The 24,655-nt window shown below is 45.1% G+C and overlaps 1 protein-coding gene across 1 annotated transcript in view; it reads right to left on the reverse strand.

Moving 5' to 3' along the window:
* The window catches only part of SRBD1 (S1 RNA binding domain 1), a 385,358-nt gene that overhangs the window by 7,283 nt on the left and 353,420 nt on the right, over nucleotides 1-24,655 (reverse strand). The window contains exons 28-29 of the mRNA XM_053200547.1: nucleotides 18,076-20,943; nucleotides 14,955-15,071 (exon numbers count right to left, since the gene is read on the reverse strand). The gene's annotated coding sequence lies outside the window, so the exon portion shown is untranslated. The remainder of the gene's footprint in view (nucleotides 1-14,954; nucleotides 15,072-18,075; nucleotides 20,944-24,655) is intronic.

Here is a 24,655-nt window from a genome sequence, read left to right on the forward strand (position 1 = left end):
CAGGTAGGCTAGTGGCAACGAGGGCTGCCCCCTTCAAACAGGGCTTTCTCTCTCCTCTTCTGATCCTTCACCCTCCACTCATCTCCTGCTCTGTGATACAGAGTTAATCACATGACCTTTAACATGTAGTTATAGCTATTTATCCACGGATATTTTCCAAGTATCTACCACACGCTGGGCACTATACTGGGTGCTGGGGATTTAATGAGCTACAAGACAGCCAAGATCCTTGCCATTGTGGTCTATGTCCCAGTGGAGGAGGTAGATATGAATCAGGTGAACAAACAGGTTAAGAGACTACAAATTGGTATTCATGCCTTGTGACGGGTTTTAATAGCGGAGGCACCTGGCATAGGGAAGGGAACCACACTGGACCTAACGGCCAAGAAGAAGCCAGCCACATGGTGAGCTGGGAGGAAAGTGACAATAGGCAGCACACAGTCCTGATGTCCATAAGAGCTTGGCCTGACGAGGCCCAGCCAGAAGGCCATTGTGACCAGATGTGAAGGTAGGGAGGCTGGGCATGAAGCCATGGGAAGTGGTGTGGATTCAGAGCGTTCTAAGTGCAGTGGGAAGCCAGTGAGTGGTTTTAAGCAATGGATTAACCTGTTCTGATTTGTGGTTTTAAAAGATGATTGGCTCCAAGTGTGGAAAATGGATTGAAAGTGAGCAAAAGGAATAATGGGGAGGCCCTTTGGGAGAGTACCATAGGCTAGGTGAGAGAAAATAGAGGCTGGAGCAGAATGATGGCCATGGGTATTCTTCTTCTTTTGTGTAATGGAGGTTGATTTGGCTTCTCAACCAGTGGAGGTTGGTTTGGCTTCTCTGAGAGCTCCTGGAAGACAGAGCTTGCTTTAGTCTTCCTAGGATGAAGGAGGTGTCCTACTCTTTCCCACCAGTACCATCACATGATGCAACAAACTATTTCTCAGCTTGAGCTTCAAACAGCCTGACACAGACCACTCTCCTGCCCCACCTTGGAGACACTACCCTCCATTTCCTCCTTCCCCCTCCTCCCAATGGCAGCCCCTTCCCAGAGCCCTTCCGCCTAGAATGTTCTAGTTTTGACAAAGTCTGACTATTCCTGCTAACTAAAATGCCTGATTAAGTGCCAACCCTCTGAAGGTCTTCCCTGACTCCCTGGGATAGCGGCAGCCATCTGCACCCCTGTGCTCTCCTGGCACTTTGTTCACATCTGGATTTTAGCACCTCATAACACTGTGTTGTAAACTCTCTGCTTGGTGTCTGTCTCCTAACTCGATCCCTAGCTTTGACTCAAGTTATGAACTTATCACAAAATCTCCATTTTTCTATAGAGAGTTGTCAAGACTGAGGACTGAGGTTTTGAACTTCATTGCATACGAAATCATGGTATTACATAGTTAACATTAATAAATCTTAGTATTGTGGATTTCTATTGTACTTTACCTGAGCCTTCTATTATACTTTAAAACCTAATATTTAAAAAGTTTAAATATTAAACAGTCCTGGTTAGGGAGCCACTCCCCTAATGACTGACAGGATGAGTGACCTGGAAGATCCGCCAAAAGGAATTACCCAATCTGAAGACAAAAAAGAGAAAAGACTGAAAAAACTGAGTAAGATTTAAGGATGGGTAGGGAATATCCAAAGTTCAGTATGAAGTCAATGGGAGTCTAAGAAGGAGAGGGGAGAGATAATGAGGCAGAAAATATATCTGACAAAATACTGGATAAGAAATTCCCAAATTTGTTGAAAGATCCAGAGCATAGGGAATCCCAAACAGCATAATTATGAATAAAATTGCATCTAGGCATATCGTAATTAAACTGCAGCAAAAGAAAAATAAAGGGGAAATCTTGCAAGTAGGCAAAGAAAAACGACACGTTGCATACAAGGGAATAGTGATTTAAAAGGCTGTGGACTTAATGGTGATAGTGGTGGTCGGGGTGGCAAATGGACTTACACTGTCTTAAGGTTTCTACATTTTATGTAAAGATGTTCAGTACTAACTGTAAGTATACTGTAAAATGAATCTAAGGATTTTTTTTGTAATCCTTAGCTAAACCATCAAAGAAATAATGCAAAGTTATATATCGAAAAATCTAGGTGCACCTTGGTTGCTCAGCCCATTAAACATCCATCTTCAACTCAGGTCATGATCTAACAGTTCGTGAGTTTGAGCCCTGTGTTGGGCTCCATGCTGACGGTGGGGAGCCTGCCTGGGATTCTCACTCTCTCCTCTCTCTCAGCCCCTACCTGCCTCTCACATACATAAACTTAAAAAAAAAATCTAATAACTAAAACAAAATTATGAAATATAGTCAAATAATCCAACAGAAGGCAGGGAAACAGAAGAATTAAGAATAGAGTGGAGTGGACAACAGAAAAGAAAGAGTATAATGGTAGACCTGGATACAATCACATTAATAATCACATTAAATATTAATGAACTAAATACCCTAATTAAAAGGCAGAGTTTACTAGATCTTTTTTAAAAAGCAAGACCAAGCTATATTCTGACTAGAAAGGATGGACTTTCTCACCCATATTCACTGAAGCACTATAGCCAAGATACAGAAACAGCCTAAATGTCCTTCAACAGATAAATGAATAAAGAAAAATGTGGTACAGATAGACAATGGGATATTATTCTGTCATGAAAAGGAAGAAAATTCTGCCATTTGCTAAAACGTGGATGAATCTGGAGGGCATTACAGTAAGCGAAATAAGCCAGACAGAGGAAGACAAATATTGTATGGTGTCACTTATATATGGACTCTAAAAAGAAAAAAAAAGCCAATTTTACAGAAACAGAGAATAGAATGGTTGAAGGGAGTTGGGACTTGGGGGGCAGAGAGGTGGGAAAAAACAGGATGATGTAGGCCACGGGTCATAAATTATCAGTTATAAGAATAAGTTCTGAGGCTCTAATGTACAGCAAGGTGACTACAGTTAATAATACAAGATTGTAGACTTGAAAGTTGCTGAGAGGAGATCTTAAGCATTCTTATCTCACACACACACACACACACACACACACACACACACAGAGCTAACTTTGTTAACTATGTGAGGTAACGGATTGTTAATTTTCTTGATCTTGGTAATCATTCTACAATGTATATGTATATCGTCACATTGCACACTTTAAATATATATACAATCAATCATTCCTCAATAAAGTTAACGATAAATTTTGAAAAAGAGATAAACTTTAAGTACAATGGATCAATTAATAAGGAAGACATAATGATTGTTGATGTGTACATGACTAAGAATAGAGCTTCGAGATACATAAAACAAAAATTGACAGAATAGGGGTGTCTGGGTGGCTCAGTTGTTTAAGTGTCTGGCTCTGGATTTCAGCTCAGGTCATGATCTCATGGTTCGTGATATCGAGCCCTGCATCAGGCTCTACACTGACAGTGTGGAGCCTGCTTGGGATTCTCTCTCCCTTTCTCTCTGCTCCTTCTCTGCTCACGTGCTTTCTCTCTCTCAAAATAAGTAAAAAAAATTTTAAATTGCCAGAATAAAAAAAGAAATAGAAAAATTTACAATTATAGTAGGATATTTTAATCCTTCCTACAATTGATAGAACCACCAGAAAAAAAATCAGTGAAGTCACAGAGGCTCTAAACAGCCTTATCAGCCCCTTCACTTAACTGGTATTTATAGAACACTATACCCAACAACTGAAAATATACATTCTTTTCTACTGCACACGTTTACCAAGAAAGACCATAACCTGGGCTATAAAACAAGTCCTAATAAAATAAAAAAGGATCAAAATTATACTAGCATGTATCTTCTAATCACAGGGTAATTAAATTAAATTAGAAATCAATAAAAATAAGGTACCTAGGAAATCCCCAATATTAAATTAAACCCACACTTCTAAACAACCCATGAGTGAAAAAAGAAATCAAAGAGAAACTAGAAAATATATAAAACTTAATGATCATGAAAATACAACAAAATTTGTGGGTTGTGGCTAAAGCAGGGCTTAGTGGGAATTTTATGGCTTTAAATGCTTATATTAGAAAAGAAGAAAGGTCTGAAATCAGTGACTTAAGATTCCACCTCAAACCCAAAGTAAACCAAAGTAGAACAAGTAATATAATAAATATAGTAGAAATGAATGTAATAAGAAACAGGCAAGCAATAAAGAAAACTAGCAAACCCCAAAGTTGTTTCTTTGTGAACAATAACAGCAAAAAAAACCTGATAAACTTTGTTAGAGTGCTCAAGAAAAAATAGAAAACACAAATTACCAATATCAGGAATGAAAGAGGGATTATCAATGCAGATTTTACAGGCGTTAAAATAACAAAAAGAGAATACGAGAATGCTGTGAAGACCTTTATACCAATAGTTTCTACAAAATAGATGAAATGGAAAAATCCTTTAAAAATAACAAATCACCAGTATTTACACAAGATGAAACAGAAAACCTGAATTGTAGGCACAGTAATTACGCTGATCAACTATTCAAAGAAGAAATAACACCAAAGTTACACAAACTCTTTCAAAAAAATAGAGGAGGATGGGATACACTTCCCAGTTTGTTTTATGGTGCTGGTAAACTCGAATACCCAAACCTGACAAACACATACGAAAAGGAGGCTGGCCAGCATCCCTCACAAACATAGTTGTAAACACTCTCAACAAAATATTAGCAGATCAGACACAATAATATATAAAAAGAATAATACCTCATGACCAATAAGAGTATCCTAGGAATGCAAGGTTGATTTGACAGGAAAAAAAAAAAATCAATCAATGTAACTCACCAAATTAAAATAATAGAGGAGATGGGGCGCCTGGGTGGCTTGGTCGGTTAAGTGTCCGACTTTGGCTCAGGTCATGATCTCACGGTCCGTGAGTTTGAGCCCCGCGTCGGGCTCTGTGCTGACAGCTCAGAGCCTGGAGCCTGTTTCAGATTCGGTGTCTCCCTCTCTCTGACCCTCCCTCGTTCATGCTCTGTCTCTCTCTGTCTCAAAAATAAATAAACGTTAAAAAAAAAATAAAAAAAAATAGAGGAGAAAAAGCATACGGTCATTCTGATAGATGCAGAAAAAGCAACTGACAAATACACCTTTATGATAAAAACTCTCAGCAATCTAGGAATAGAAGGGAGCTTCCTCAATCTTATAAAAGGTATTCTTAATAATGAAATATTGAACACTTTCTCAGTAATTTGGGAACAAGGCGATGATGTCCACTTTCATCACTTCTTTTCCACATTGTACTGACCACTACTCCTTGCCACTGCAATAAGGTAAGAAAAAGAAATAAAGGTTTTAAAGTTCAGAAAGCAGAGTGGAAACTGTCTCTATTTGCAGATGACATGATTTCTTATGCAGAAAGTTCTAAAGAATCTACAAAACCATTGTTGTAATTAATAAGTGAATTTAGCAAGGTCATATGTTACAAAGTTAACATGCAAAAATTATTTTTATTTTTATAGAATTGCAACAAACAATAAAAAAGGAAATTTTAAGAAGTTCATTTACAAGAGTGACAGAAGACACTGAGGAATACATTTAACAAAAGCTATGCAAGACCTATACACTGAAAACTATACAATATTGCTCAGAGAAATGAAAGACATAAATATATGGAAAAATATACTGTGTTCACGGATTAAAAGAATCTGTGATGTAAAGATGTCAGTTCTCTTCAAATGTATTTATAGATTTTATGCAAAATTCCAGCAGGCTTTTTTTTGGTTGCAATTAATGAACCAATTATAAAATTTATATGGAAATAGAACTGACTTAGGTTGCCTAGATATTTTCATGAACAAGGTTGGTAGTCTTTGACTAACTGGTTTCAAGTCTTGCCATAAAGCTGCTGAAATCAAGGGTACAGTATTGGCCAAAGGGCAGACATATAAATCAACACAATACAATAGAGCCACAAATACACTGCTGGTGATTTTTTACAAAAGTCTAATTCAAAGGACAAAGGATGGTCTTTTCAACAAATGGTACCGCAACAAACACATATCCATATGTCAAAAAGAAAAGGAAAGAGAAAGAAAGAAAAAGAAAAAAAAAAGAAGAACCTCTCTTTACCCTGCACACTTTGTAGCATGTTCAAAACTTAAAAATGGATCACAGACCTAAATGTTAAGCCTTAGATTATACAATGTCTAGAAGGAAACACAGGAGAACATTTTTATGACCTTGGCAAAGATTTCTTAGATAGAACATCAAAAACACAATCCCTAAATGCAAAAAAAAAAAAAAAAAAAAAAAAGATAAATTGGATTTCATCCAAATTAAGCAGGAAATAAAGTATCTCTTAATTATTAATAGCTAGCAAATTGAAGCTTGCACCAGGTCACACAGCTAGCAAATGGCAGAGCCTGGAAATGAACTCATGGCAATCTGACTCCAGAATCTACATTTTTATGCATAGTATTCTAAAACAACTCCCTTTACAAGACACAATGCAGGGAGCACAGACTTCAACAGTACAACAACAGTCTGGGCTAATAGGCCAGGGCAGCACCCCACAACCTCCCAGTCCCAGTCTGGACCTTGGGGAAGCCTGAGTGTTTGAGCTTTAGCAACACTGAATGAGCTTTCAACAAACTCGGCGATGCTTCATTGCAAAAGAGAAATGTTATGAAGGAGGTTAGAACTGGCCTGTCTTCCCTGAAGATTTGCTAGCTCGATCTTAATGACATATTATTGCTGAAAATAAGGGTCATCCACGTGACCGGTGTCACCCCAGGGCTGTGCTGTATGCTGCAGAGAATTCGGTTAGGCATGAGCCCGCCCCTTGGGGGAGGCTTGTGCAGGGACGGGTGGGCAGGGTGTGCCATTGGCATCCCACAGTGTGAGTCCTTATTTGCTGGACCCACCCCTGCCTCTTTCTTTCCCCGCAGTGCCTAACGCAGGACTAGGCACCCAGCAGATTTCAATAAAACCTCGTTGCTTGAGGGATGGTTTGTGGATGCCATTTTCACATTAGAGATTTATTTGTACTTAGTTCCAAAGTCCAGACTTAGGTCACTCCGTGTTCTATAGAACAGCACATACAAATCCCTTTACAATTCAGACTGGAAATCAGTAGATCTGGGGTAGAGGCCAAGATTCTGCATTTCCAACAGTCTTCTGAGTGATGCTGGTGCTGTCCCCTGGACCCCTCTGTGACCGGTAAGGCCCAGAGAACATGGACTCCAGAAGCAGGTTCTCTCCCTCCCTTTCAATCAAGAGAGTTCAGTGTGAACTATGCCTTAAGATGATTTTCTCCCAGGGAAGAAAAGCTCAACTGGCTCATTGCAATTCTCTTTGTGGGTTCACTTAAAAAAGATGGACTGAGAATATGCTGTGTTTGCAGTACAGCTACCAGGCCAGAGGGAGAAGTGTAAGGTCCAGGGCAGGCTCATAGTATGGCGCCCTGCAAACACATTTGGGCACACATATTTAGAGGCTGGTGCCATCTTTGCCTGGTGAAGGGGGAGAAGCAGCCAGTTGCCCTCTGTCTTCCTGCTGAGTTTGGCTCTGATTCAAACCTGCAAACCCCTTAGAAAAAAAGTAGCAACTATATAGCGAATGCCCCTGAGAGTCTCTCGCAGCCCACTTTCCTTCTACCCATGAGACAGATCAAAGTATGCACAGCTTGTCCTTCGCACACACTCTCTCTCTCTGAAGAATCCAGTTAATGTAAGTTTTCCATCTTATTATTTATAATAAACGGGCATCTTCGGAAGGTCCTGGCTGGTCCATCTTCTATTTGGTGCAATTAAATTTCATTCCACCTGTACTTTATACTCAACCCAGTGCTGAGAAAACATAGTCTCTGCCTTCAGCACGCTTTCCGTCCTCTTTTTAAAAAAAGCTTATTGGGGCGCCTGGGTGGCGCAGTCGGTTAAGCGTCCGGCTTCAGCCAGGTCACGATCTCGCGGTCCGTGAGTTCGAGCCCCGTGTCAGGCTCTGGGCTGATGGCTCAGAGCCTGGAGCCTGTTTCCGATTCTGTGTCTCCCTCTCTCTCTGCCCCTCCCCCGTTCATGCTCTGTCTCTCTCTGTCCCAAAAAAAAAAAAAAACAAAAAAAAAACCACGTTGAAAATAAAAAAGCTTATTTATTTTTGAGAGAGAAGAGCGGGAGGATGGGCAGAGGGGGGTGGGAGGAGAGAATTCCAAGCAGGCTGTGTGCTGTCAGCACGAACCCAACACAACCTGGAGATCATGACCTGAGCCAAAATCAAGAGTCAGGCACTCAACTGACTGAGCCACCCAGGTGCCCCCAGGCTTTCCATTGTCTTAAAGAAAGAAGGCTCACAGCTAAGTACTAGGAGCACGTAGCAGCTGAATTCTGGGGCATGGTGTACCCGATCTGACTGCTGGGTGAGGAGGCACCAGTCATGGTGGCCTGGCAGAGTTTATGGAAGGCTTCATGGCAAGGGCGGGGCTGGGCTGGAGGGACAGAACATAATGTGAATCCAGAGAGCAGAGACCAAGGCCAGGGAGGAAATCTTGCAGTCTGGACAAATGTGCACATGACCACTCCTGTCGGAGGTCAGCTTCCAGCTCCTCTGGGTTTTCAGAGCCGCTCTGGCCGCATGCTCCTTTTACCAGCACCTAACCGAAAGTTCCACAAACATTTCCATCCTGAGCTCAGCCAGGTTGGGATCTTTCATTCTACCGCGGAGAAGAGCCAGAGGCTTTGACCTGAATGCATGAAATGAAGGTGGAAAAACAATGTTTGAATTTTTAATTCAGAAAAAGGAAGCAACCAGCAATAATCTGGAAATTCTTAATCGGGAGGCAACTGAGGACAGCACTGGTGTGACCTGGCAGAGTGGGAAACTGTGGGGTACCTTCTTCTGTCAGATTGAGATTATTGGGAGAAGCAGAGCTGGTGGCATAGCACTGCTGTCTTGGATCTTTAAAAATCTGGGTGGCCACCAAGAACCTTGAGTCAGTAAGGTCTCTTTGGAAAGGTGGCTGGGCAACGAGGAAGGTCCTGGGTGTTTACAGAGGCTGCAGAGGGTCAGGGCACAGCATAGGCAAGCTCCCGCCGGGGTGACCAGAGATCCCAGCCACCGGCCGCCTGGGGCTTCTGCCCAAGAGGGCTTTGAGTACCTTGGCTATCCGGCACATTCCGATTTAGGGGAGGAGAGACAATGACAAAAACAAGATTGCATGTACCTCCCATGAGTCCCATTGCATATGGGATATATTACAACTCCCTTGACAAGGCATTCAAGGTTTAAACTATGGCCCCGACCTATCTGCTCAACCTCGCTGCTCCCCTGCACACACCATGAACACCATGTGCCCCAGCGAGGCCAGTGCTCTCGGTTCTTCACTCTTCCTCCATCCAGGCCCATCCTCTTCCCTTCTCTTCCCTTTCTTGGTCCTATCCATCCCTTAAGAGCCATGAATCTGGCTGGCTCTACAGGCCCACAATAAGCTCTTCTTTCTCTAGAAAGGGAGACCAAACTGCAGACCACACCAAATTTACCACCAGCAGAACACGGGCAACCGAATGTATTGTTGGGGAGGAAGCTGTTACCAGAAAATTTCTTTTGAAAGTACTGGAGGCACCTGGGTGGCTCAGTCGGTTAAGCGTCCGACTTCGACTCAGGTCATGATGTCACGACCAGTGGGTTTGAACCCTGCATTGGGCTCTGTGCTGACAGCTCAGAGCCTGGAGCCTGCTTCGGATTCTATGTCTCCATATCTCTCTGCCCCTCCCCCACTCATGATCTGTCTCTCTCTCTCAAAAGTAAATAAATGTTAAAAAATTTTTAAAAATTAAATAAAATTTCTGTTGTGAAATAATCACAACAGGAAACAGGAATTCTCTTGCATTTCTTTACCCTGATTTTGTTGTTTATACTATTGCTTATGTTTTTTTTTTTAATTACCTGGAGAGGACACCCTGTAATCTTTCCAGGGTTTAAGTTCCCTAGCTCTGAACCCAGCCTGTGCTTCTCTGACCACTTCACCCAGCGACAGCCTGTCCTGCATATCGAGGCCCCGAATCTTTCAAATCTTATATATGGTTACAAGGCCATTTCCTGTCTCGCTTTCGCATTAATCAGAATCTCTTTCTGGGGAGGCAATAAGTGTTCTGCATGTTACAGGATGTGAATGAATGGAAAGCTGTTAGGACAGCCCCTGACACATGTTAGATATTAATACTATTATTGTTGTTATTATTTAACTTATTTGCATCACTTCCGAGATTTTTACTTCCTTCAAAGATTAGACATTGCCAACTAATAGGGGCTCAATAGATACTCGTTAAACTTCTTTGTGGTGATATAGTATCCACTAAATTAAACAGTGTTTTCAAGAGCCAGTGCAGCATAGCAGTTATGAGCACAGCCTGTGGAGACATGTGGGTCCAAATTCTGGCACCACCACCTGAGTCCTATTACTTAACCTCGGAGTCTCTGTTTCCCCGTCTGTAGTGCCTACTTCGTAAGTTTGTTATGAGAATCAGTGGGTTAATATTTCAGTACCACCATCACACCATGCCTGAAACATAGTAAGTCCTACGTAAGTATCTTACATACAAACATTACCAAAAAGAGTTGGGTAGAAATTTCTCTTAGAAAAAAAGTTTTCTAAGCAGTACCAATTATACCAATATTAATTTGAGAGAATGAGTTCCCCCTCTTGGTAATATCATTTGTAGATAAGCAGTTAGTATGCTGAGTACATGGAGACTCAACACCTTCAAAGCAGGGGCGACAGGATCTTTCCTTGGTGGACTTGACTAATGATTGAACTTCAGGTATATATCTTTATGATAGTTTTACTCAAACTGTCCTCTCCCTTAGGGTAGTGGATGCTGTGATGTGCTACCCTGACCCCTCCTCAGAGAGTTGGGACTGCTGCCAGCCCAGAAATCTGTCCTCAGCTGGAGAGGGCCATCGGGGACAGCCATAGACAATGACCGGTCCCTGCGCAGAAGTGAGGCCCCCTCCCCTTGCCCCAATTGTTAATAATTCTGAAGGTCACCCCTAGAGCTCCCCCTGGGGCCCGCTGAGGGCTCTGATGACACTGCTTTGTAGTCCAAGTGTTTTCTCTGCCCGAGCCTGCTTTTCCTCCTTCCCTTCCACTTCTACAGATGTGGATCCCGAGAGCACTCCCCGATAAATGTCCTGCACGCTGATCTCTACCTCCAAGTCCACTTCCGGGGATCCCGGCCTGTCTAGGGAGGGGCACATTCACTTATTTTTATTAGTTCTGATACAACCTTTGACTTGCAATTACCTGGACTCCACCTGTAGCTAGTGTGGGTGTATGGTGTGGTTTGTCTGGGACAACCTATTTGTGCCTTTAATTATTAAAAGGTTTAATAATTGATAGCAATCCTTTCGACTTTAAAAATATTTCTGGTGGAACAATTAATTCTACGGCCACCTCATCTGTAAACAACTCTAATGTCCCCAGGACTCACTGCCAGTGTGGAAAAGTGAGGTCATATTAACATAGTCTGGATTCCCCTAGCTTGGAGTGCCTCTTAAGTTTAATTCTGGAACCTCAGCCCCTCCCTCGTCCTCCCCTGCTTCCTCCCCAGAAAATCTGAGTGACGCTGGAGCCCACACGTTCTCGACAGATCAAACTACTGCTCAGCTACTGCTCTCGACCCTCTTCTGAGGCTGCTGGTCGAACCTCAAGGCTGACAGTCCCCTCCACTCTCCCCGGGAGCAGTGGCTCCAACTGGCACTGCTGCTTTGGGGTATCAGACAGTGTCTGGGTGTTCTATCATTGCCACAAGGCCCAGATAGCCCAAGGAGGCCCCATGGACGCTCATCCCTGACCAGGGTTTGAGTCTCTACTTTGGTTGTAGCTCGATATATCTGCCCTCCCATGAAGTGAGTAAAGAAACACATTGCCTTTATCTAGTATACATTTTTTCTTTGGTTGAACCCCAGAGTAGAAAGGCATGGCCCCCAAATGGGTGTGGTTCATCTCAGATTGTCCACAACCCTTTCCCACTCAGGATCACACACAGGCCCTCAGGTGGCTGGATCGGGTTGGGGTTGAATAACAGCCTCCAACTATAACTGGAAACCCTCGGACCTAGCTAATCCCAGTGGTTCTTTTCCAGAAGTTTCCTCACACTCCATGTAATTGAGTTGACACAAACAGATGCAGAGGAATTGCAACCTAACTCTGCTCAAATCAGGTATGTTTGCTCTGCATGATGACACAAGATCGTAAAAATGACTGTGGGCATTCCAGTCCTACAAAGTGATCTTGATAATCAATGGAAAACCGGTTGTTCTGTGACCTGTAAGTATTTTTGTCTAAACATTAAAAACGCTCTTATTGTTGGCTATAAATGCACCAGGAAATGAAAAATTAGCAAAATTAATATTTACATATTACGCTGTAATTTAAAACGTTAAAAACAGTGAGGATTAAAGTGTTTGCTTTCTTTCTAAAAAACTTATCAAAAGTAGTTTTGAGCAGTTCTTGCCTTCTTCCTCTCACTGTATAACTGTGTTTTTTAAAAATGTTTTTATTATTTATATTTGAGAGAGAGAGAGAGAGAGACAGAGCATGAGCAAGGGCGGGCATAGAGAGAGGGAGACACAGACTCTGAAGCAGGCTCCAGGCTCTGAGCTATCAGCACAGAGCCTGACGCAGATCTCGAACTCCTGAACCGTGAGATCATGACCTGAGCTGAAGTCAATGCTTAACCGACTGAGCCACACAGGCACCCCACGCTGTGTAACTTGTGATGCTATGCCTCGGTGTGTTGTTGTCCTTCTTACATAGTTTGGATCAGCGTGCAATAGTTTATCCTTCACTCCTGCGATGCCGTGAAATATCTCAGAGCATTTCTTGAGGTGAAGTTTTTTGCTGGCATCACTTCCTCTGGGACATCTTCATTTTCTTGGAATCTGGCTGCAAATGTCATGGTGGCATCCTCATCTGGGCTAGCAGCTTCACGAGCAACTTAGCACCAACCAGCTCATGTTGAACTCAAGAATGCAGAAACCAGCCTTTACTGGCAGTCAGTGGTTCTTCTTCAGTCTCCTTGTGATTGGCTTTGCTGTTGTTTTTGTTGTTGTTGTTGTTGATGATGCAGCTGACTGCAATGCTTTGGTCTGAATGTTAGCCAGACTAATTAGGACTTTAAAACATTATGGTCTTCAACCCAAAGTAGAAGGAAACATTCCATTTCAACCATAAGTGGCTTTATGCTTCCACCGCAGTTAAAACTGAAAGATAAAGTGGCTTTTCCTGTTGTGTTTTTTTTTAATACTCATTGAACTTGTCCAGTAAGGTTAGCACCATAGCTTCTAGTAGCCCTATGATGCCCATGAGCTTGGCTTTGCTGTTGCCATTTTCCAATCTATTCACATCCAGTTTCACTGCCAGCGTTGTCACTCTTTGTTTCTTTGCTGTACTTGTACTTCTGTTAGCTAATCCTCTGTGGATTTTTCACTTTTGTAAAATGTCATGTGTGTTTATCACTGGGAGGCAAGGAGGCAACACAGCTACATACTTTGCTGCCTGTGCGTGAACGGAATACCAGAAGCACGGTGATCAATCACAGACAGACTTTGAAAGGAGCGATGCAATTGGTCACTTCACGATTTGCATCTGTTGTTTATGTAGTGATCTGCGGCCTGAAAAGCAGGCAGTGAAATTTGTAGTTTATGTAACTACAGTCCTATACCAAGGCCGCAGAAATTGCAACCATTTTGTTGGGGACAGGTAATACATATTAAATCATGGAAATTGAAACTTGTGTGTGTCAGAAACATGCAGTGCAGGGACTGTTTTGTGAATATTTGTACCAAATATTTCGTTTTTAATGTTAACTATTTATTTTCGAGACAGAGAGAGAGAGAGCATGAGCACGGGAGAGGCAGAGACGGGGCCGACAGAGGACCCAAAGTGGGCTCCACGCTCACAGCAGAGAGCCTGATGAGGGGCTCAAACTCACAAACCCCCAAGACCCTGACCTGAGCCAAAGTTGGACACTCAACCAACTGAACGACCAGGTCTCCCCCCGCCATTTAAAAAAATGTGTTTATCAAAATATTTCTGAGCACATTGAGAGTATTGCACTTCACCCACCTTGTGGTGGGATAGTCACGTGTTATTACTTCTGGCCAATGAACTGTGACCAGAAGTTACAGATATCCCTTCCATGCCAAAGCACTCAATTGCCAGTGAGTACTGGCATAGCCCCTGAGAGTATCCGAGCAGGAGCTATGCTGTGAGTCAGGGTCCCTGACCAACTGAGACAAGCAGAGGCCTCTGCTAAGGTGTCACAGACATATAGCATAAGCAATAAGCAAAACTTTGTTTGATGCCGGGGTAGAGAAAGAACCAGGGGCATGTAGCGAAAACAAACATTCAATCTTCATATGGCTAAAAAAATGGTACAAATACAGAAAATAGGTGTATAGTTTAATAAAGTATTAAAAGGTGAACATGCTTATAACCCCTACCCAAATAAAGACAGAACCAGGTCATAAGTTTGTGCCTGAGCTCCATCCCATCATAGACCCCACGCTGCCCTCTGTCAGCTACTGCCCTGCTGCCTTTTTTAACAATGCTTATTTATTTATTTATTTTGAGAGAGAGAGAGAGGGGAGGGAAGGGAGAACAAGAGAGAGCAGGGCAGGGGCAGAGAGAGAGGGAGAGAAAGAATCCCAAGCTGCTCTGTGCTATCAGCACAGAGCCCGACACAGGGCTTGATCTCATGAACCGTGAATTCATGACCTGAGCTGAAATCAAGAGCCAGTGGCTTAACTGACTGAGCCACCCAGGCATCCCTGCCCCACTGACTTTTATGATGACTTCCTTCCTTTCTTTGCAGCATTATCACCTACTCGGGCATCCCTCAACATGGAGGCTTAGTTTCACTTTTTCAATATTTTTAAATCTCTGAATATACAGATTTCCCATCCACCCCTTTCCACTTGTGAATTTACTGGCTGCGAACTTTGTTGTCCACGGGTACCTGTGATACTCACGATGCGGCAGATATCTTCATCAACAAGGAGGGATTTCATCCGGACCGATTTTATGCTGCCTCACCCAGAGGATGCATCCAAGTTCAGCTTCATTCTGTCTGTAGGAGGCTTCAGGAGCTGTGTAGGGAAAGAATTTGCAAAAATTCTTCTCAAAATATTTACAGGGGAGCTGGCAAGGTATTGTGACTGGCGGCTTTTAAATGGCCCTCCTGTAATGAAAACCAGTCTGGTCATGTACCCCGCGGACGATCTCCTGGTAAGGTTCACTGGCCTCCGGGGGGAAATCTGATGGCTGTGAATGCCCAGACCTCAGACTTATTTCAAGTGTACCTATGAGTTTTTACACAGTGTTGCATTGATACTGTTATATTTAATTTCTCAATGCATTCATAATATCTCTGTGTCTCCACTTCAGTACCACAGTCATGAAGCATGAAAATAATACCTTTGTATAGTTTCCAAATAAAGTAAAATTTGAAGGTGAAAAAAAGGGGGAGTCATTTGTAGTTTCCAACAGTGTGGGTTTTGTTTCTTGCATGACCTCTTTCCTCTGACCTTGTAGTTCCTTTAATATCTCTGGTTGGATCTGTCAGCCCAACAAATTTGCGTGGGTTTGATTAATTTTGGCAAGACACCTTCATTGGCAGTGGTGCATTTGTTCACTATAAAGTACATAATCAGCTACAACATGACTTTTGTGTTATAAACAGTCATTGTTGCTCAATTCCAATATGTATCTGGGGTTTCAGAAAGGTGAAAGTCCAATTCAGAACTTCCCTCCTTCTATAATCTGGTTACTTGTGGTATAGTTCACACAGAAAAATCTGCATAAATCCCTTTCTTCCCCCCAGAGCTCAAAGCTCTGGCACATTCAGGTAAGTAATTGAGGTCTGAAATTGGCAAAACTGTCATAAAGATGGCCTCCATCAGCCCAGCCTTCTCTCACTATGCCTTCGACCACAAAGAGTTCACCCCAGGCCTTGTGATTCCTCAGTTTGTCTCCCCAACTCTCCACCCCAGCAGTGCCCACCTTCAAGGAACAGGTTCTCATTTTCTCCCCCCTTAGAAGATAAATTGAGGGCATCACCCATCCTAGAGGCATAGGGACTTTTCAGCTACCTGTCTCAAATATTCGGTCATAAACTTTGTAGGGTTGAAAACAGGTAGCCCTGGTCTACCTGGGTAGCTCAGTTGGTACAGACTAAGGCTGCAGTCATGATCTCACGGTTTGTGAGTTCAAGCCCTGTGTTAGCCTCTAAGCTATCATTGTAGAATCTGCTTGGGATTCTCTTTCCCTCTCTCTCTGCCCCTCCCCTACTCATGCTCACTTTCTCTCTCTCCAAATAAATGGATAAACTAAAAAAGAAAGAAAGAAAGAAAGAAAGAAAGAAAGAAAGAAAGAAAGAAAGAAAAAGAAAAGAGAAAAGAAGACAAAAAGAAAAGAAAAGAAAAGAAAAAGAAAACAGGTAGCCCTAAACCCAAACCCAGATAATGCTTAAGCTGTTGGGGCCAGCAAGAGTGTTTTTGTTTGTTGGGGTTTTTTTGTTTGTTTGTTTTTGGTTTGTTTTAAGCCAAATGAAAATACATTTGGTAGGGGGGCATTTTCTGTCTGGTTAGATCAGAGGCCACCACCCCCTCTTGTATTATACCTGTTCTGGTTTTTGAGTCTTGGATGTACTTGTATTGTCACTTCTGTCTTGCAGCAACCTTGTGGATGGGTGTCAATAGCCCATTTTACAGGTGAATAAACAAAAACTGGCTATGTGATGAGCAGAGCCTGAGCGAGGTCTGAATGGAAATGAGACAGATGCCAAGTGCTTTGGGAAGTAGACAGTGTTGGGAGAAACGGTGATGGGGCCCTCTCTATCCCTGCACGAACTAAAACCCACATTCTTTTTTCTTCTCTTTTTTACAGAGACAGCTCAAGGAAGCATGATAAAATGAGGCCTAAGATAATATTTGGGGGGGGAAGTTTATTTTTTTATGGTCTGTTTGCATTAGACCGTCGGGCGAAGAGAGGCGGTTAAAGACTTGTCCCAAATGGCTGGGCTGGAGAAGCACACATCCAATGTCAATAGTTGGAAATACAAGTGTTTGGTTTCATTAAATTTCTTTTTTAAAAAACATGTCTTCTTTCCTTCTCCTGAGGCAATCCAAGGGAAGGAGATACGGAGCCGGAAAGAGACAGGGAGGAGGAGGGAGCAGCCAGGGCCAGGGAAGAATTGTCCAGAGGGCCTTGCTTCCCTCTGAGTGTGGTCAGCCAGCCCAGGATGCTGTCGGTCCTGACCAGGAGAAGTTGCCTGGAGTCATCCGCTGGTCCCAAGGACTGTTGCTAGTTGGGGGGGTGGGGGGAGTGGGCAGAGTGCCTGCATTTGTCTAACAGCACACTTTTAAAACAACAGAGCAAAAGCGAACAAATCGTCAAATTGGGGCCAGCTTTGGGAAAGACAACTTGAATTCTGTGTTGTCCCATGGACCCTTTCGGCAACAGCTGCCTCCTTTTCTTCCCCAAGGCAGAGGCCACATGCAACAGAGGAGGCCACAAGCAGAAGAAGGCAGGTTAAGAATGCAGGATCCAGCCTTCCTGCCCGTTAAAATCCCAGCTCTGATCCTTACTAACTGGTTCACTTGAGGCAAATTCCTTGTGCCTCAATTTCCTCATCTGCAAAATAGAGAAATCATAATACCTCCTGGCTGTCAAAAGGATTAAGTGGGAAAAATGCTTAGCATGTAGTAAGTGTTCAGTAAACGTTTATTGTTGTTATTCTATTATTTTTAGAGCTCTTGCTCTCCTTCCATTACGTGCCACTCCCCGGCAATCCCACTGGATTTGTCCAAATAGATCAATGCACCCAGAAGAATGAAAACACAGGTTCTTTCACAGGGTATTTTGCACGCTGTCCACCAAGACCCTCTTTCTCAGGCAGTTTCCACACAGCTCCATGGACACCACACCCTTACACTCATCAACACACCCTAGTTCATATGGCACCGTCGACCTGGATTGCCCTCTTGCCCTCCATCCACCCAAATCTAGTTCAAGGCCTACATTGTAACAAAATGCTTTCTGTTTCAAGAAAACTGACCCAAGTACATACAAGAAGAAGGGAAATGTACTGACCATACAGTTGAAAAGTCCAGAGGGTAGGTCCGTCTTCAGGCACGGCTTGAACCAGGGTCTTGCAAGAAGTCACAAGCACCTGATGTTCACCTCTTGGTCTTGCTTCCTCTATGTTGGTGCCACCCGCAGACAGACTCTATACTTCTGGTGGCAAGAGATTTGCATTGCAAAGTGAACTGCAGGTTCAAGCCCAGTGAGAGAGAGAACGTTCCTCGCTCCTAACAGCCCCAGCACATGTTGCACGTGTTCCTTGGCTGTCATTGGGTCCATTCCCTGGACCAATGTTAGGGTTGGGTGATGGGGGAGGAGTGTGATGCTCTCACCTGCAACCCAACTGACACTTCCTAGATTGATGAAGGGGAAGGGGGTTCTTCCCAGAAAGAGATGAGGATAGTCTCCAGAATAAGGGAGAATACACACAGGAAACCCAAAGCCCAGCAAATGCCCACCACATGCTCATGTCTTCCAAAACCCAGCCCCAACAATTCTAGCCAATTCTCTCCTCTGAACTCCTGACCTGATTCTTCATACTGCCATTCATGTTGGCCATGTCTTTTGCTGGCATCCTTTGGTTATGAATAAGTCCTGCTACATCAGATACTCTGTGAAACACTTTCATATGAAAACTGTTCTTGGGTCCTTCGTTTGGCAATGAAGCGGTACTGCTCCCTTGTTCTGCACTGTTACGTCTCTCTTTCTGATCCTGAACTTCCCATCGTGTGCGTGTGTCTTACCTTTCTTTCAGACTGTAAACTCCTCCACAACAGGAAACTAGAATGCTTCTTGCCTAGCACCTTCTATATACTAATTGTTTCATCGATGTTGTTTGATTAGGAATCGAAGGACGTTTCTTCTCTTATATCTTCTGTTGGTGGAATGCCAGTAGGTGCTAAATAATATTCTTGGAACCACAGATTTAGGAGGAACATTGAAGGTACTTTGGGCCTTGATCCAAGCAGCCCTAGAGCTGGCCCTCCTGGGGCTGGACTCCCCCTCAGCTAGATCCCCCTCAGCTGGACCAGCTGAGGCCATCCCAGGAGACAGGAGTACAGCCCTCAAACAAACAAAACAAACAAAAAACTTTATCTACTCTTTCATTCCTCAGGGAATAGAGATTAGGTAAGGGAGGTCCTTAGTAGGTGAATGATATAAATCCATAAAATAAGAGAAATACCAAAAGGGTGTTAAACCAGTTTGGACACTTCATTCAAAGCCTTTGCCATTACCAGCAATGATTACCTGGTGAAGCCCTGTCCAACCCGCAATCTCGGTTCCAGGCCTGAGATTCCTCTCTGGGACCTGGCTGGGGGCTCGATCCCAATGCAACCCAAACTGAGCTCTGGGCAAGGCCCACAGGTCAAACAGCCTCCAGAGACACCAACCAGCCTTCAGCTAAGAGGGAGGAGAGCCAGGAGGCATGGGATGAAGCATCTCCAGTTCTCAATCCTCTCTACCAGATGGAGGGGGCTCCCTAGGCGGGCAGGAACTAGTGATCAGGTCAACATGGCTCCCTGACCCTCAGGAAACCTCCAGCAGATAACTGCCACCTGACACCAACAATACTCCTGCTGTCCACTGTGGGGGCTTAGGTGGATGGGACTGGGGTGCCAGGGCAGGGGCATAGTCTTACTTTCCTAGAGAAAGAAAGACAATGCACAGCAATTGAAGGGACTGTCAGAAAACTTTGGACTCTTGTGTCATCATTTTCTCGCTGCGTGACCCCAGGAAAGCTCTCCAGATCTGGGTGCACTAACCTTAGGAGGGGGTGGGGTTGGACGAGCCCCCTGCCTGCTCTAAGTTAGGGGCTGGTCAATTCTGATGGCATGCTATCACCTGTCCTGGCTAATCACCCACAGGCCTCATCTCTAGGACGTTTGGTTTCCCAGTGGACAAGTAAGACTGAATCTGCACTCCAGCCTGTGCTCTGGGACAATAGGGCAGTGTGGCCCAGCAGCGAAGGGCAGGGCTTAGGAGCAGAGTTATGGCATCGATTCCTAGCTCTGCCCCCTTTCCAGGCCTCCCCTCCCACTCTATAAAATGGGGATAACTCCTATCTTGTAGAGTTCTTATGAGCGCTCAGTGAGGTGATTTAGACAAAAGCTCTCAGAACAGTGCCTGGTACTTAGTGAGGGCAGGGTAAAGGCTCACTATTAGTGTTCAGGCATCCATAAAGCTCTTAAAAACCACCATCCGAGCTAATAAAAGGTCCAGGATGCAGTTTCCAAAGGCTTCCTCGCAGTGAAAGTCGAGCCTGGTACAGACCTGGGGCCAGGAACAGATGGCCTTGACTGTTCGCTCCTTCCCTACCTCTGGCAGGTGAGAACTGGCCTCAGCCCCATGGCCTTGAGATGAGAACTCCCCCCACCCCCAGCCTCCAGCTCCAGAGGGTGGCTGGCATCGTGCTGCTGACACTGACCGCTGCACCCCACCTTTGCACAGTGAGGCCTGGCAGGCCGGATGTGGCCTCCTTTCCCAGCGGGCTTGTGCCAGATGGCTTGATTACCATGGGGTGCATTTCAGGCCTCCTTGCTATTATCAGCTTCTCACTTTCAGCTGCTGGATTAGGGGCAGGATCCTTTCTTTCCTCCCTCTGCCCCATCACTGGGTGTTTGTTCTTGCAGCAGCCTGGACTGCCCAGGTGAGCCATGTCCTGTCCTAGAGAAGACTCCTCCAGGCATCCCCGCACAGACCCACCTGGACATCGTTGCACCTCCCCTCTGCTGGAGTCCAACTCCTGCCTCCCAGGATCAATCTTGAGAGAGGGTTGGCAGGTGAGGAAGGAGCTAGGTCACAACCATCCAGTCCACGCCACCAGCATTTCAAGGTCACTGAAGAAAACATCTTTCCTGCCCACCGATGACCATCACACTGATTAGGATAAAAGAGGAGAAAATTATAAACAAGTAAAAAGCGAGGATTTACACCAGAGTCATACAAAATTTGCCTCCCGCTCTAGTTCTGTCCTCACGCAGCAACCCCCTCTCTGTGGTGCCCTTCCCTCTCCCCCACCCCCCAGCCCTGACACTAAGCTCTTCCGGATCTTTCCCTCCTGATCATGGACCCCCCAAATGGACCCCCCACCACACCCAGGTGGGTAAAACTTCCTTATGTGAGATAAATTCCTTAAGAGGGGGTGAGGGATGGGACTTCACCTTTGAATAAACAAACAAACAAAAAAACTCTTTCATCAAACAGCTCCAGGAGAAGCCCTTCCAGAGGGGGAAGGGACAGTTCGGTAGCTAGTCCCTTTCCCTCCCCTGAAGTTTTTGTCCTCACTGGCACCCCTCTTTTTTCTCATCACCACCAAGTCACCTTGTCTGCCTTGTTCTCCTGCCCAGGTGTGGGCTGCACCTCTTTCTGCCTGCCCCCCCCCACTTTTGCAGAGCTCAGACAGGCTGGAATTCTCTAAAAATAACCTCGCAGAAAAATCAACGAAATGAACAAAAGAACACAAACAGCTGAACAACAGATGTGCCTGCCCAGTGCAGGTACCTAATCCCAAAACAACCAGAGTCTCGCCACCCCTGGGCTGGCCAGGCTTGGGTCCCTGCCTGCCTACTCCCTGCCCCTGCCAGAAAAGACTCTCTCAGGTAAAGTTTTTTGACATCCTCCCTCCCTCCCCCTGCAGAAGTGGGGAAGAGAAAAGGCAGGTGTTCACAGTGCAGCCAGCAGCTGGCCTTGTGTCCGGGCTAAGGTCAAAGGGAAGGTGGGCCCCTAGGTCCCCTAAATTGGAGCAGAATCCTGCTGGTGAAGCAGCCCCCCACTTGGTGTGACCTCTGGAGAGGGAAGCGTCTAGAGAGGGGGACCTGGCTGGGGGAGGGGAGCTGGTGTGGCCACACTTGGAGCCAAGGCCAAGCTCTAGACATTGGGAGCGGCACCTGGTTCCAGCTCTGCCTCCAGGACTCTGGCCATGCCCCATCTTTTCTGGGCCTCGGCTTCCCCGGTGGTCAAAGGAGGAAGTTGGAGGAGGTGACCTCCAATGTCTCTGTCACCTCTAGCACTTTTCCATTTGGCAAGTCTCCACCTTCAGCCACCAGTTCCAACTCCCAGAGACAACTCCAGTCCATCAAGATGAGTCTCGGGTGCAGTGCCTTGGTAAAGGCATCAGTTCCCAACCGTCCTGAATCTTAATCCAGTACCGGAAACTGTCGGAGCCACTTAGCATGTGCAGATTCATTTCCTCCTCACACAAGCCCTGAGCAGGGAGGCCCTTGTATCCCTATTTCACAGATGAGAAATCTGAGGCACAAAAAGGTTAAGACCATCCCAGGGTGGTAAGCAAAAGGAAGGGCCTCAGGCAGTGTGTGTGGCTCCAAGGTCTGTGCTCTGTTCCCCCACATTCAGCTAGTTTTTCATAGGGAGTGACTACGATGGGTATAATAGGCTCAACATTTAGAAGGTGGAAACACAAATGTCCACCAACAGATAAGTGGATAAATAAAATGTAGTATATCCATACAATGAAACGACGTTGAGCCTTAATGAGGAATGGAATTCTGACACGTGCTGCAACATGGATCAACCTTAAAGACATTGTGCTAAGTGAAATAAGCCAGTCACAAAAAGACAAATACTGTATGATTGCACCTACATGGAATATCCAGAATAGACAAATTCCTAGTGATGGAGAACAGATGAGAGGATGCTGGGGGCTGAGGTAAGGGGAGAATGGGTAGTTACTGCTTAATGCTCAGAGTTTCTGCAGGGGATGATGGGAAAGTTCTAGAAATGGAGAGTGGAGACGATTGCACAACATTATAAATGTGCTTAATGCCACTAAATTGTGTTCTTGAAAATGGTTTAAGATGGTAAATGCTGTGCTCTGTTAAAAATAACTTTAAAAAATATCTGTAACAGGATAGGTATCACTTATTGAGCACCTACTGTGCTGCGTGCTTTTCGCATCACTTCGTTTTACCTTTACAACAACCCTGAGGGAGGCTGTGGTGTCATTCCACCTAATTTATAGGCACGGAGACCAAGATTCAGAGGACAAATTCCCCAAGGACAAGGACAAGGACCCACAAGTGGTAAGTGACAGAGCTGATACGTAAACCCAGCTAATGCTGAAAGCAAACTTGGAGAAGAGGGTAGGGAAATCTGAGAAGGCCAGAACAAGCTGGGGCGAACCAGGGTGTGGGGCCGCTCACACCCCTACCTGTCCTTGCCAGGTTCCACATAGTCCACATTTGCACTTGGTCACATCCCCCCCCACGCCCCACCACTTACATTCTTCCCTGTTTCACAGCCAACCAACGCCTTCCTGCCTCGCCCTTCCACTCACATCACTAGATCTGCCTGTGTTCGTCCAGGACACCTCCCCACCCACCCTCTGCACAGGAGGACAGCCTGTCTGGGTTTGAGGTGGGAGGAGGGCTCAGAGTCCATGAGCCTAATTCTGTTCTGAGGGAGAGAGAGGCCCAGATCTCTCCTAAAGGTGACTGCCGAGCAAGCAGCAACTGGTCAGGGTGGCAGGGGGAGGGTGGGGGGGAGGGGGTTGTCCCCACCAGGGACAGGGGCAGCCGGCTGGTGACTGTCCTTGGAAGAACCTCAGGAAGGCTGGGCAGGCAACTCCATGGGGTGCCAGGTCTGGTGGGTGACTAGTTTAACTCAGTCTCAGGTGACCTCCCGTGTGAGCACAGTCAGGGCAGTGAGTTTCTTTTGCCTTTTAAATAACAAACTGTCCACTGCCCCTGAAACACAAGGCATTCTGCATTCAGGTCACCCAAGAAAGCCAAGCATGCCCACATCCAGGCCACTGCACTCATGCCCACTTGTAGCCTCCTGAGACGTTAGCCTAGCCTCCAAGGTCACATGCGAGCACAAAGCATCCTTAGAAACTCCTCACACGGAAGGGCTCAGCAAGAGTCACCGGATGCTGCAGGTTGTGATTGTGGGGTTTGGATGGGTTTTCTCTGTGTGTGCCCCATGACTTGCTTTCCCTACCCCATACCCCCCGGGATATTTTCCTGGCAATTTTGTTCCCCCAGGCCCTGCAGTCAGCCACTGACTGTAAATCCCCAGAAGATGTACACCGATGAGCTGTGATTCCTTTCAGGGGACCCTGAACAGCTAACACTGCCCCAACGAGTGAAATCCACAGGGATTCCAGACCTCGGAAAGATTTTAAAGCAGATGAGGCTTCCCAAACACATCTTTAATCATGTCCAGGAAGGGTGGCCTCTGCCAGCTGGCAGATTTAAAGCATAGGCTCCCACGCTCTTGGGAAAGGCATCACGGCTCAGAGTCATCAGAGGACTTTGGCATCAAAACTCTAGGCTCTGACTTGACTCTGCCATTACCCAGTCCTGTGATCTTGAGCCAGTGTGGCTGAATTTTCCTCCTTTATAAACTGGAGACAGTGATAGTACCTACCTTCGGACACTGAAGAGAATTAAATGGGATGCAGCACATCAAGTACTTAGGAAAGTGCTCAGTCCCAAAGTCCTACTCAAGAAATATTAGCTGTCCTTATTGCGCAGACAGACATTGGCAGCCAACCATGGTACCTTTTCCAAAAAACCAGACTCCGTCTCAGGCTCCTCAGTGCAGTCCGGCAGGTAGCCACCACCTGCTACTG

Source organism: Acinonyx jubatus, chromosome A3, assembly GCF_027475565.1.
Source record: "Acinonyx jubatus isolate Ajub_Pintada_27869175 chromosome A3, VMU_Ajub_asm_v1.0, whole genome shotgun sequence".
Taxonomy (NCBI): Eukaryota; Metazoa; Chordata; class Mammalia; order Carnivora; family Felidae; genus Acinonyx; species Acinonyx jubatus.